General features: G+C 45.1%; 1 long non-coding RNA gene across 3 annotated transcripts in view; it reads left to right on the top strand.

Annotated features, from left to right (window-relative positions):
• LOC132436181 (uncharacterized) overlaps positions 1 to 10093 on the top strand; it is a 59600-nt gene extending 49507 nt beyond the window's left edge. For all 3 annotated transcript variants that reach the window (XR_009521726.1, XR_009521727.1, XR_009521728.1), the window contains one exon: positions 9746 to 10093. This is a non-coding gene — a long non-coding RNA (uncharacterized lncRNA). The remainder of the gene's footprint in view (positions 1 to 9745) is intronic.
• The last annotated feature ends 2500 nt before the right edge of the window (positions 10094 to 12593 follow it).

The raw sequence follows: 12593 nt of genomic DNA, 5'->3' as shown, positions 1-12593 counted from the left end.
ACCAGGTCTCTGAATCAGACTGTTAAACCTGACATGAATTACCCCAGAGAGACAGCAGATTTAAATGTCAAGAAATAAGGGTTTGTAGGTGTTTTCTTCTTGTGGTGATTGGTTTTTCAGGAAGCCTAGAGAGCTCAGAGGGACTTAAGTGGGGGAATTTCTAACATTATCTTCCACTTTTTAAATTAAGAACACCTTTCATCAGAAGCATTTTTCACACAAGGCACTTCCGACCTCCAGACCAAAACAGAAAGAACAAAAAGATACAAGAAAATAAAGACTAACTCATGAAAAGAAGCCTGTTTTCTCCATTTGGTAGGAAGAATATGATGAACCTTCATTTTTAGATTTTAATTCTGGGACGTATGATTACATCATAAGTTGCCCAGGAGAAAATCAGTGGCATCTACCTGTGTACCAGCCCAGTATGATACAGGTGTTTTCGTCTAAAGGGACTTTTTCAAAACTCTGTGAGTCAAAGAAACGTTGTAGAGGCACATGCCTACCAAAACTCTCAGACTTCTGATTGGAAAGGAATTCTTTCCTTTGAAGCCTCCCCAGCTTGTGTGAGCAGCTGAGAAAGCAGAGTGATGGTCACCTCATTATATGAAGACCCCTGAACCAAGAATGACTCAAACCTGAAGAGGCTTCCATCTTCCATCACAGTGATGGCTGGCGCCCGTTCACATTCCAACACACACACACACACACACACACACACACACACACACACACACACACAGAGGCAATGACGTCAGTCATTAGTTGCACTAAGAGGGGATATGGAACTAGAATGGAAAGAGGTCTCAGCTGTAAAATAGGGGCTTGGACTTCCAGTATAAGAAGAATAAGTCCTGGGGATGTAACGTACAGTACGGTGACTGTAGTTAACAATACGGTACTCGAAAGCTGCTAAGAGAGTAGATCTTAAAAGTTCTCAACACAAGGGGAAAAACTTGTAACTGTGCAGTGATGGATGTTAACTGGACTTATTGTGGTGATCATTTCGCAGTGTATACGTGTATCAAATCATTATGTACCCAAATAGAATACAATGTTATATGTCAATTACGTCTCAATTTAAAAAACTACAGGCTTGGGGCAGAACTTCATCTCATGAGAATGGTGATGCCCGTTAAGCAAACTCGGGGTGGGGGGCTCTAATTCCCCCCAACCCAACCCCACTGAGAAAAGCGTTCACATCTACCCAGACACAGCTCCAAGGGCAGAAGGACGACTCAGTGGCCTTGCTCTGAGTCTTGAGCTGAGTCAGCATTTCACTAACTGCTCTGACTTTCTTCTCTAAACCTTTTACATTGAACATTCCCCGCATTGGCTCCCATTCAGGCCTCCTCTCCATAAACCACCACGAAGGAGCCCCGCAACGAGCCCGTTGGAAAGCCTCTGTTCTGCCTAGAGCGTCGGGAAGCGACCCTTCTTTATGACGAGGGGGTTGGGTTCTTCTCAGATCTGCTAAGTGAGACAAAAAAAAAAGAGCCAACGGAAGGGCAGAGGGAAAGGTTTACCTTCCAAAACCCCGCCAAGTGTATAGGCCTTTCTGTATTTCCATCCTTGACTGAAAGTTCACTTTGCAGCCCTGCCCATAACAAGATGTTAAATATTTTTCAAAAAAAAAAAAAAAGCATAGCTATTAGATCCGAGAAGTAAATCCTGTTGTAGAGTGGCAATTGTACTGTCACCTGATAAGAAAACAGTAAACAATGAAGTCCCCAGGGCCACATAACTGCTGCTTCCCCCTTGGCATGGTACCATCCGTTGGCTCCCAGGGTGGCCTAGAACAGTCTGCTACTGCTGCTGGGCAAATGGACAACCGAACCACTCTAGGCAATGGGTTATCCATTATCTACCAGAGATGTGGATGTCCCCTGACTCTTTCCCAAAAGCCTGGGTCATTCATATGTATTTTTCTATTGCCACTTACATTTCATATATATGAAGTAGTATTACTTACAACCTTCATTTCAGAAAAAAAATTTAAGCATCATATTTTCATTCTTTTCTCCCCCACCCCCACCCCCACCCCATACACTTTACACTTTTCCACGGTGACTGGTTGCTTTTGTTTACTCTTTTATTTTTTAAGCCTGGGTATTTCTGCTGCCCTCCAGGGTATGGCCACAGTGTGGTTCTCCTTCTGCATTTCTTTGTAACAAGGATGTATTAGTTCCCCTTTGTAGACACCTGGAACCACCAATGACCTCCTTCGTCATGAGGGTTAACACTTTTATTTCCTCAAACTATCTTCCTCGGTTTTTTTTTTTTAATACTTCTTAAATCACAGAAAATTGAGTTACTAATCCTAGACATACTGTTCCTGGTGTCTATGTGTTGTTTACAAAAAAAAAAAAAAAGAAAAGGAGAGGAGCAGATAGTAAGAGAAGTTTAATACCTAAGCATGGATTGGGTGTCAGCTCTTCTCATGGAGGGTTTAACATCTTGTTTCCAAAAATGCGTTCTCAGGGGAGGTTACCGGTCAATTGTCAAATACTTCTGATGTTACTCTTAGTTAGCAAGTTCCATAATTAACCAATCATATCAGGAGAGTTTATAGCCCACATTTGTTACTTTAACTGTAGTTTGGTTATTTCACACAAGGCAATGGCTCCAGTCTGTAGGTCAGAGCCACAGAGAAGAAGCAGGCAGCTGTCAGCAGCCCCGGCACTGTCTCAATTTGCTGTCACTCTGGGTAATTCATTTAGCCACAGGGTCTTCATTTCTTCAAGCAAAATAGACTTTCTTCCTGCCTACCCACAACTCAGGGCCACTGCAAGATTAAAAGAGTGCTGGCAAAGCTGCTTGCGAGAAAGAGATGGGAATCATTCATTCACTCGTTCAATCAGCGTTTCACGTGGGCCACCATGGGTATGAGACACGTTGCCTGGCACAAGGATGAGGACATGTGAGGGATCCTGGAGCCTTAGACAGTCTTGCTGTACCATCAAATGAGACTCACTCAGGTCAGAGAAGTGCAGGAGAACAGCTACAGGGGAGGAGAGAGGTGACCATCTCGCGTAAGCCCAGTCATGAAGACCTGTGAGCAACAGTCCTGGTTTTAAACCCTCTGACTTTGTCTCTATGCGGGTGCTTTTTATTGTCAATTTTAGATTGGGAAAACTTGGGCCCTACAGCCTGAGAGGTGACTGTTCTGATCTGTTATGGGACCAGTCACCTTGGTAAGCCAACTGAATTGATGACAATTGAGGTGGAACCATCTGTCAGTTCCTTTTTATAGCTCCAACCTATCCTGTGATGTGAAATGGCAAACTACTTGCTCCAGAGAAGAACCTGATTTTGAGAAGACACTGTAAAGTTGTGATAGAGACTCATGGAAAATGCTTTTTTCATAATTCAATGGGATTCTTTGCTTTTTTTTTGAAGATGTTGGGGGTAGGAATTTATTAATTTATTTATTTCTTTTTGCTGTGTTGGGTCTTCGTTTCTGTGCGAGGGCTTTCTCTAGTTGTGGCAAGCGAGGGCCACTCTTTATCGCGGTGTGTGGGCCTCTCACTATCGCGGCCTCTCTTGTTACGGAGCACAGGCTCCAGACGCGCAGGCTCAGTAGTTGTGGCTCACAGACCTAGTTGCTCCACGGCATGCGGGATCCTACCAGACCAGGGCTCAAACCGGTGTCCCCTGCATTAGCAGGCAGATTCTCAACCACTGCACCACCAGGGAAGCCCTGCTAGTTTTTTTAAAAAGCAATAAACTCTTTAATCATCTCAACTGGTGAATTTAATAATAAATTTAATCCATTGCCAACTCTGGCATATGTTAGGTTTTTAGTCGTATGTGTACCTAGCGCCTTTAAGATACATTTAGACAGAACTTGTGTAAAACATGGAAACTAGGGTTTTGCGTCGGGGAGCCTGCTGTCCACCCCACAAGAGTATTTCTCCTGGCTGATGTTGGGGGATGTGCAGCACCTCTGACCTGCCACATCCAAGTTGAACACAGGCATGTGGAGAGCCAGGGGGCAGTTTCTTTGGTCAGATCAGGGGGTCTCAGGTCCCCAAGACCAAGGCAAGGTTAGGAGGGCTTTTAAAACATCTAACAGGGCTTCCCTGGTGGCGCAGTGGTTAAAAATCCGCCTGCCAGTGCAGGGAACACGTGTTCGAACCCTGGTTCGGGAAATTCCCACATGCCGCGGAGCAACTAAGCCCATGTGCCACAACTACTGAGACTGCTCTCTAGAGCCCACGAGCCACAACTACTGAGCCCGCATGCCTAGAGCCCGTGCTCTGCAACAAGAGAAGCTGCCGCAATGAGAAGCCCTCACAACGCACCAAAGAGTGGCCCCCGCTCACCGCAACTAGAGAGAGCATGCACGCAGCAAGGAAGACCCAACGCAGCCAAAAATAAATAAATAAGTAAATTTAAAACATCTGACATTTATTCTGATATTTTCTATCTACATATGTCTCCCCCCACCAGATCCTTGAGAGTAGATCCTTCCTTCCTTCCTTCCTTCCTTCCTTCTTCCCTCCCTACTTCCCTCCCTCCCTCCCTCACTTCCTTCCTCCCTTCCTTCATTTCCTTTTACGTCTAACTTCTAGCTCTGTCCCAGGCATTCAGTAGCTGCTCAAAATCCATTGAGCTGGGGAACTGAGGTTGACTTCCTGGGAGGCCCAGATTGTCCCAGCAGGCCTGCACATCCCCCCGCCTTTCCCCCTCACTGATGTTGTGAGGAAGGGGCTGTCACCTACCTAAAGAAACTTAACTCCAGGCCATCCTGTGTCCCTCCCTGAACCCTCCCCCCATCCACACCCGCAGCCTCTCTGATCACAAGGAGAAGGCTGAGCTACTGGAGGAAGGACCCCTGGTTCTATGCAGCCCACCTCCCTGGTTCTGTGCCCCTACGCGCCTCTCTGAATGAATGAGAGACAATGGGGTCTAAAATTCTCCCTCCCTTATCTTCTGAAATAGGGTTCAATGGGCACGATGAGAAGCCCCATAACCTAACTACCCCAGACAGGGCTGGCTTCAGGGCTTCAAAAGACCCCACGCTTGGATCAGTGCTCTGCTCTCACTCTCTTGAAACTCTTCATAATTCTTGAACAGGGGGCTCTGCATTTTCATTGGGCCCTGGGCCTTGCAAATTAGGTAGCAGTCCTGTCTCTCAGGCACAGGGCATTAACAATGAGAAAATGGAAGGGCGAAATCAAAGTGTGCTTATCAAATAATGTCTTTGGGGGAAAAACAAAAAGGTCCCAAGTTAACTTTCATCATTGGCCAGCTTGTAAACAGGAAGTATCTGTAAATTGAAACTTGGGGGAAATGAGTCTTTTCTTGGAAGAAAGGTGGTGAGCCCAGAGGACACATTCTTTGCTGCCTGTGACCCTTTGTGGGTCTGACACAGAGGTCTGTTGGCAGGAAGCATGAAGAAATTTAAGTTGTGATGGTTGAGTGGTGGGGTAAAGGGAAAAACCATTTTGCCTTAATTTTTTTTTAATTTGCCCTTAATTTAGTGGTAAACAGACATTTCAATGGAAGAATCATAGGCTTCACGGAGGTAAGGAATGAAAGTTATACAATGTACTGTGGCACTAAACTGAGCCTAGAGTTTCTTCCTGTCATATTTTATCCTTTCGGCTCCAAAAAGAAAAAGAAAAGATGGTTACAGAGATGAGGGTCCAGGAAAACTTGGTTAGTTATATCTTTAGCCATTATCAAAGGAGTCTTGAAGTGTTACAAGGAAAGACTACTTGAAATTTCTGAATGGATTTTGTTAAGACATTGTGGTGTCCTTGTATTTTTTTTCCCCCAGGTTAAATCGCTAAACTATGGGGGGAAAAACACAGCCTTTAATATCAAATAAAGGGAGATGGGAGTCAAATTATTGGGTGTCCAGAGGAGGAATTCTTTCCAGTTGGCTCATTCCTTGTATCTGTCCCCAGGGAGTGCCTTCCATCAAAGTTGCCATAGAATTTTTCAGCACCTTCAACAATGAATTTTGCAGTATGCGCTTATCTTTTAAAAAAAATTTTGTAAGATAAACTTTTTACTTTAAAATGGTTTTAGGGACTTCCCTGGCGGTCCAGTGGTTAAGACTCCACGCTTCCACCGCAGGGGGCATGGGTTTGATCCCTGGTTGGGGAACTAAGATGTCACATGCCACGTGGCACAGCCAAAAATCAATAAATAAAAGGAGTTTGTTTTTTTTAAATGAACTTTAGAAAAATAAAAATAAATGGTTTTGGACTTACAAAAAAGTTGCAGAGGTAGTACAGAGAGTTCCCGTATACTCTGCACCCAGTTCCCCTACTGTCAACATCTTCTGTAACCATGGTACTTTTGCCATGACTGAGAAACCAAGTCTTTCCCCCCACATTTTGTATGATTCTATTTATATGAATTGTCCAGAATAGGCAAACCTTAGAAAGCAGATTAATGGTTGCTGGGGACCGAGGGCAGGAGGGAATGGGCACTGAATGCTTAATGGGTAGGGAATTTCTTCGGGGGTAATGAAAATGTTCAGAAACTAGAGAGTGGTGATGGTTGCACTTATCTTGTGAATGTACTGGAAGTTACTGGCTTGTGTGTTTTAACGTGGTTAACTGAATATTCTGTGAATTTTATCTCAATTTTAAAAGAATGTCCAGACAGCAGCCTAGAAATTTTAATTTCATAATTCTGGGACGAGGCTTTCTTGAAAGCTTCCCAGATGATTCTAAGGTGTAGCTGGGATTGACTGAAAACCACTGACCAGCTGGGAATTCAAGTAACAGTAACTGAGGATGGGTAGTATTGAGCACTCCAGGTGTGGTTCACAGCAAGGGGATGGAGCTTTAGAAGATGAAGGGCCAACTCCAAACTCTGCCACTTTGCAGCTCAGCATCTGTGTCCTGCAGCAATGGCTCCACCTGGGAGCTTATCAGAAGTGTAGACTCTCCAGCCCCACCCCAGATCCCCTGAATCATAACCTGCCTTTTAACAAGATCCCCATGGCTAAGAAACCAACTTTGGTACATTGCTATCAACTAAACTTCAGGCTTTATTCTTTTTTTTTTTTTTTTTTTTTTGAATTATGAGCTGGTACCCAGCTTTCTTTTTCTTATTTATTTATTTATTTGGCTGCATCGGGTCTTAGTTGCAGCACGCAGGATCTCCATCGGGGCGTGTGGGATCTTTCGTTGCATCACGAGGGTTCTTCATTGCGGGGCGAGGTCTTCTCTCTAGTTGTGGTGTGTGGGCTAGAGAGCACAGGCTTAGTTGCCCCGTGGCATGTGGGATCTTAGTTCCCTGACCCGGTATCGAACCCGCATCCCCTGCATTGGAAGGCGGATTCTTAACCACTGGACCACCAGGGAAGTCCCTTCATGCTTTATTCTGATTTCATTAGCTTTTCCACTGATATCCTGTCACTGGTCCAGGATACCACATTGCATTTCGTCGTCATGTCTCTTTTGTTTCCTCTGGTCTATGACAGGTTATCAGACTTCTCTAGTTTGTTAATGACCTTGACAGTTTTGAGGAGTACCGCTCAGGTATTTTGTTGAATGTCCCTCAATTTGGGTCTAATAATTTTCTTATGGTTATATGGGGTTACGGGTAAGACCACCATGGAAGTGAAGTACCCTTCTCACCACATCACATCAGAAGTACAAGCTATCAACACGACTTATCGCTGAAGATATTGACCTTGATCACCCAGCCAAGGTAGTGTTCACCAGATTCCTCCACCGTGAAGTTACACCCCCTCCCCCTTCTACCTTTTAGAAGCAAATCAGAAGCAAGCCACTCAGCACAGCCCACACTCCAGGTGGGGAGAGGCTGGGAGGGGAACTTAGCTCCACTCCCTGGCAGAAATTTCTATGTAAATTATTTGGAATTCTACAAAGATTTGCCTCTTCTCTCCTCATTTATTTATATCAGTATGGACTCATGCATATTTATTTTATACTTTGGGTTATAATCCAATACTACATTGTTTATTTTATTGCACAAATTATTCCAGCTTTAGCCATTGGGAGCTCTCAGGTTGGGTCTTGTGTCCCTTTGACGTGCCCCATCGTTTTGTTTTGTTTTGTTTCGTTTCATTTCGTTTTACTTCCTTACTTTCCAGTACTGCAAGGTGCTTCAGCCTTATCTTGTTTTTCCCTGCTCCAGCCTTAGATCAGCCTTTTTTCCAAGGAGCTCTTGTTCCTTTTACTGGACAATGGTATTAGAAACCAGGATCTTTGTGCTGGGTTCACCTACCATTTTGTCCCTACCCTGGACCTCAACCTTAACTCTCAGTAACTCCTCTGCTTAAGAGTCTCTGTAGTTCTGATTATCGGCAGAACGAAGTCCAGACTCACTTACTTGACATCAAGGCTCTCTTACAATTAGCTCCCAATCCAGCTTCCTTGGGGCTTATCTTAACTTCCCACAGGTCTCTTATACCTCACCCAGATACTCACAAGGTCCTCAAATCCTCTTACCCTCTGGCATCTTCCCAACTCTGTTTATTCAGTTCCTGCCACTTGGCCCATCTTTTCTCTACAATCTCACAGTGTCAAAATCCACCCCCATTCAACACTTAGGATAATTTCAGCTCTTCCACTAGTCCTCTGAGTCTTCCCAACAGGAAATGATGACTTCTTCCTTTGAAATCGCAGAGATACCAGGTTTACATGCGAAAGCATGAGCAATCTACAAAATATTTTGAGATCCCTAGTTTCACTTAATTCTCCTACAACCTATTTTGCAGGTAAGGAAATTAACCACCCCCTCCCCACAAAAAAGAAATTAAAGCCTAGGATGATAAAGTGACTTTTCCAAAGTTACACAGCTAGTAAGAGGCCAAAGCCAAGGTTAGAAACCAAGTCTTCTGATTCCAAATCCAATTCTCTTCCTGTCTGTCCATTTTACCTTGTATTATGTTTATCTGGACGTCTGTGATCCCTCTTGCTTGATCATAACCTCCATAAGGATCGGGGGAATATCCCACTTCTTTCTTTCTTTTTTTGGCCTCACTGCACTGCTTGCAGGATCTTAGTTCCCTGACCAGGGATTGAATCTGGGCCACAGCAATGAAGGCACAGAGTCCTACCCAATAGGCCACCAGGAAATTCCCAGTCCCATATATTTTTATATGACTCCCAACACCGAAAAACATGTTTGGATATGGTAGGGACCTGATAATTGTTGACGAATAAATCAATAAACAAAATCTCTTTGAAAACAAAAAGGACATATCGATTTACTTTCCACGAGGAATATTATAACCTGCTATCTCTCTCACCTCATTATTACTGTCACCAGTATTACGTTTTCTGGTTTTTGTTTTGCTTTTCTCTTTGCCAACCTTACAGGCACCAAAAACAGGATCACATTGTTGTCTTAATTTGTGTCTCTTGATTACCAGTGATTTTGAAAATATTTTCATGTATTTATAGGTACTGGATAATCCATCTACATCATTTCCATGTCTATTTTACCATAAAGGCAATGGTGATTTTCATAATTATTTAAAAGAGTTCTTCATATATTGAGAACATTGACCCTTTGTCATTCTTTTGCAAATATTTTCTTCTTCATAGTTCAACACCTCTTAATTGTATTTATCTTTTTAGTTGTGCTATGCTCTAAATTTATGGGAAGAATGTTGATCACAGTATAATTATGAGAGAAAAAACTGGAAACAGTATGAACATCCAATAATATGTAGTAACTAAACGAAACGCAGTGCATCCGTTTGACAAGGATATTATTCATTGATTTTTTAAAAAATCATGTTCCTTAGGGACTTCCCTGGTGGCCCAGTGGTTAAGAATCTGCCTGCCAATGCAGGGGACTCGGGTTTGAGCCTTGGTCTGGGAAGATCCCGCATGCCGTGGAGCAACTAAGCCTGTGTGCCACAACTACTGAGCCCACGTGCCGCAACTACTGAAGCCCGCGCGCCTAGAGCTGGTGCTCCACAACAGAAGTCACCACAATGAGAAGCATGTGCACTGCAACGAAGAGTAGCCCCCGCTCACTGCAACTAGAGAAAGCCAGCACTCAGCAACGAAGACACAATGCAGCCAAAAATAAATAAATAAATAATAAAAAATCGTGTTCCATAATAAAAGTAAAATACTCATACACCTTCTCACCAAATATTAGATGGAAAAGTATATCACTCTATATACAGTATGACCTCAATTTAAAATATATACTCAAGGGAATTCCCTGGCAGTCCAGTGGTTAGGACTCGGTGCTTTCACTGCCAGCACCTGGGTTCAATCCCTGGTCAGGGAACTAAGATCCCGTAAGCTGTGCAGCACCGCCAAAAATAAAATAAAATAAAATATATATTCAATTAGGGGGAGAAAAGCTGCAGGTAAATTCACAAAACTATTAGCAATGGTTACCTGGGGGTTATGGAATCATAGGCAATTTCTATGTAAAATATTTCTGTTTTCCAAATCTTCTATGATGAACATATATTTACAAATAAGGGGGGGAAATGTGTTACTGCTAAATGTCATCAAAAAGTGTGTATTTGAGGGGCATGTCTGAGGGTGGCAGGGTTATTAGGAAGCGTCTATAACTCCCATTTGCCAAAGAGAGAGAACCGAGGTCCAGAGCAGCAGCATGTCTTTCCCAAGGTGACCCAGAAGTGTAAACTCTGCCTTTCCAGAGAGTTGCCTAGCAACCCAAGCCCGCCACAACCTCTCAATAAATATATTCTCGCACATCACACACAGGATGCATGTAGATAAGAAAGCAGGCAGTTTCTGTAGAGCTGCATAAGAGCGATCAAATAAAAGAGGTGGACTAGACTGCAGATTCCCAGAATCCGTGGTGTCCTTATACCACAAATGTCACCACAACCCAGTATTTACCATAAGAAGCCAAACAATCGTGCCTCTTAGTTATCAAGGTATGCAAGAGTCACATTTCTCAGTGACCCCCTGGGGGAATTCATAACCTGCTAATCCTAGCCAGAGCATTCTTGGAAATGTCACCTGCCAAAGCCAACCGCTCTGAGAACAGAGTTGTGGGTCACAGTCGTCGGTGAGGGAGCTAGAGAAGTTATTTAGGGATGAGTGTTTCTGCAAGAATATTGGTGCCTTGCGAGCACCTCCACGGGAGCGTTGTTCTGTCTGCACTGAGCACAGGCTTGGCAGAATCTCGTACCACTCTCTTTCCAAGACCCTGGCCTTCTCCCCTTGTCCTGTGACTTTCTGGTTTTCCAAGGAGGAAGTCCCAAAGCAGGCTTCTGCACCCTGGGAGCTGGAGCACCTTCTCACTCTCCCCTGCTCTGCTATGAGTCTTCAGGATGGGGAGAGTGTCTGAGGCTTGCAGGCTGTGGTTCCCAGGATCAGTGCTAACCGGCTTCTGTCTGGGTTCAGCAATGGCTGATGAGAGCTTCCAGTGGGAGATGGGGAAGAAGATGAGCATCTCTCCCCACCTCCCTCTTGGCCAGTAAAGGAGGCATCTCCTCCAGCTCCAGCTCCGGCAAGATGGACTCACTGCGATCCTAGCTTCTGCCAGATGACCCAGTCCTACACTCAAGTAATGCCACCTCCTTCTTTTGTCCCTCTGGGCTTCCTGCTCTAGCTAACCCCGTGGCTGCCTCACTGTCCCCTGTTGGGCTTCTCAGCCGTTCCTTCACCAGCTTTAACCGATTCCTGGCACTGAAGTCCCTCTGTTGGAAATGCTCAGGGTGGGTCCGCTCCTCACTGTTTGGACGCTCACCCTGGCAGGACCAGCAGATACCATCTCCGTGGCCTTCTGTCCCATTTGCAGTTCAAAGATCCAAAAGTGGGAAGAAATGGGTTTGGACTGAAAGAAACCACGTTTTGGGCAAGGAAGCCTTCCCGTGAAAATCCTCCTCGCGGCCGGCCACAGCTTCCACAGGACTGGGGCACTGAAAACCAGCACAGCAGCGAGCACCTCCGTTGTGCTGCGTCACCTTACACATGGAGTGGTTTCATAACCTGCCTGCAAGAACTGGGCGAGACGCGGCAGCTAAACATGTTCCTTACGTTCCATCAAGACTTCATCCAAGATGTCTAGGAAACCCTGGCACAGTCAGTCCTGTGGCTGGTTCTAGGGAGACTTTTCCCCAAATTCAGTTCCTCGGGCAGCCACCCCTGAGGAATTCCCCCCTTGGGGAATCACCTTCCCAAGTGATGGGTCAGAGGGTGTTCGGCAAGGGTTCGGGGTGACCTCGTGGAAGAGGAAGGAAGGCCGAGGGTCAGGGAACCCTTCCCCATGGCAGGAACCCTCCAGAGCTTCCGGAGAAGGGAGCTGGGCCCCCAAGGCCTCTGGCCTTTGCCGGCCTAAGAGCCAGACCTGAGGGAAGCAGGCGGCCCCTCGGCCACACTGGCTCTGGCCAGTGCTCCGGGGAGACAGGAGGAGGCCTCCTCTGTGGCGGCGGATCCCCTGGCCTGGGAGGAACAGAGAGTGGAGGATCAAATGAGTTCACCTCCTCCAAAGTGCTCTGCTGACTGAAGATGTTTGAAGCCAAGGCTCAGAGGGCACATTTGTCAAGCTCTCAAAAAATAGAAACGAGGATCAAAGCAGAAGCACTTTCCAAATATAAACATTTGTCACCTACATTCACTTTTGATGTGCCCCATTTTGAATGTGTTTCTCCTTTA

This window comes from Delphinus delphis, chromosome 13 (genome assembly GCF_949987515.2).
Source record: "Delphinus delphis chromosome 13, mDelDel1.2, whole genome shotgun sequence".
In the NCBI taxonomy this organism is placed as follows: Eukaryota; Metazoa; Chordata; class Mammalia; order Artiodactyla; family Delphinidae; genus Delphinus; species Delphinus delphis.
The sequence above is the reverse complement of the archived record's forward strand: the minus strand, read 5'-3'. Positions and strand labels throughout refer to the sequence as shown.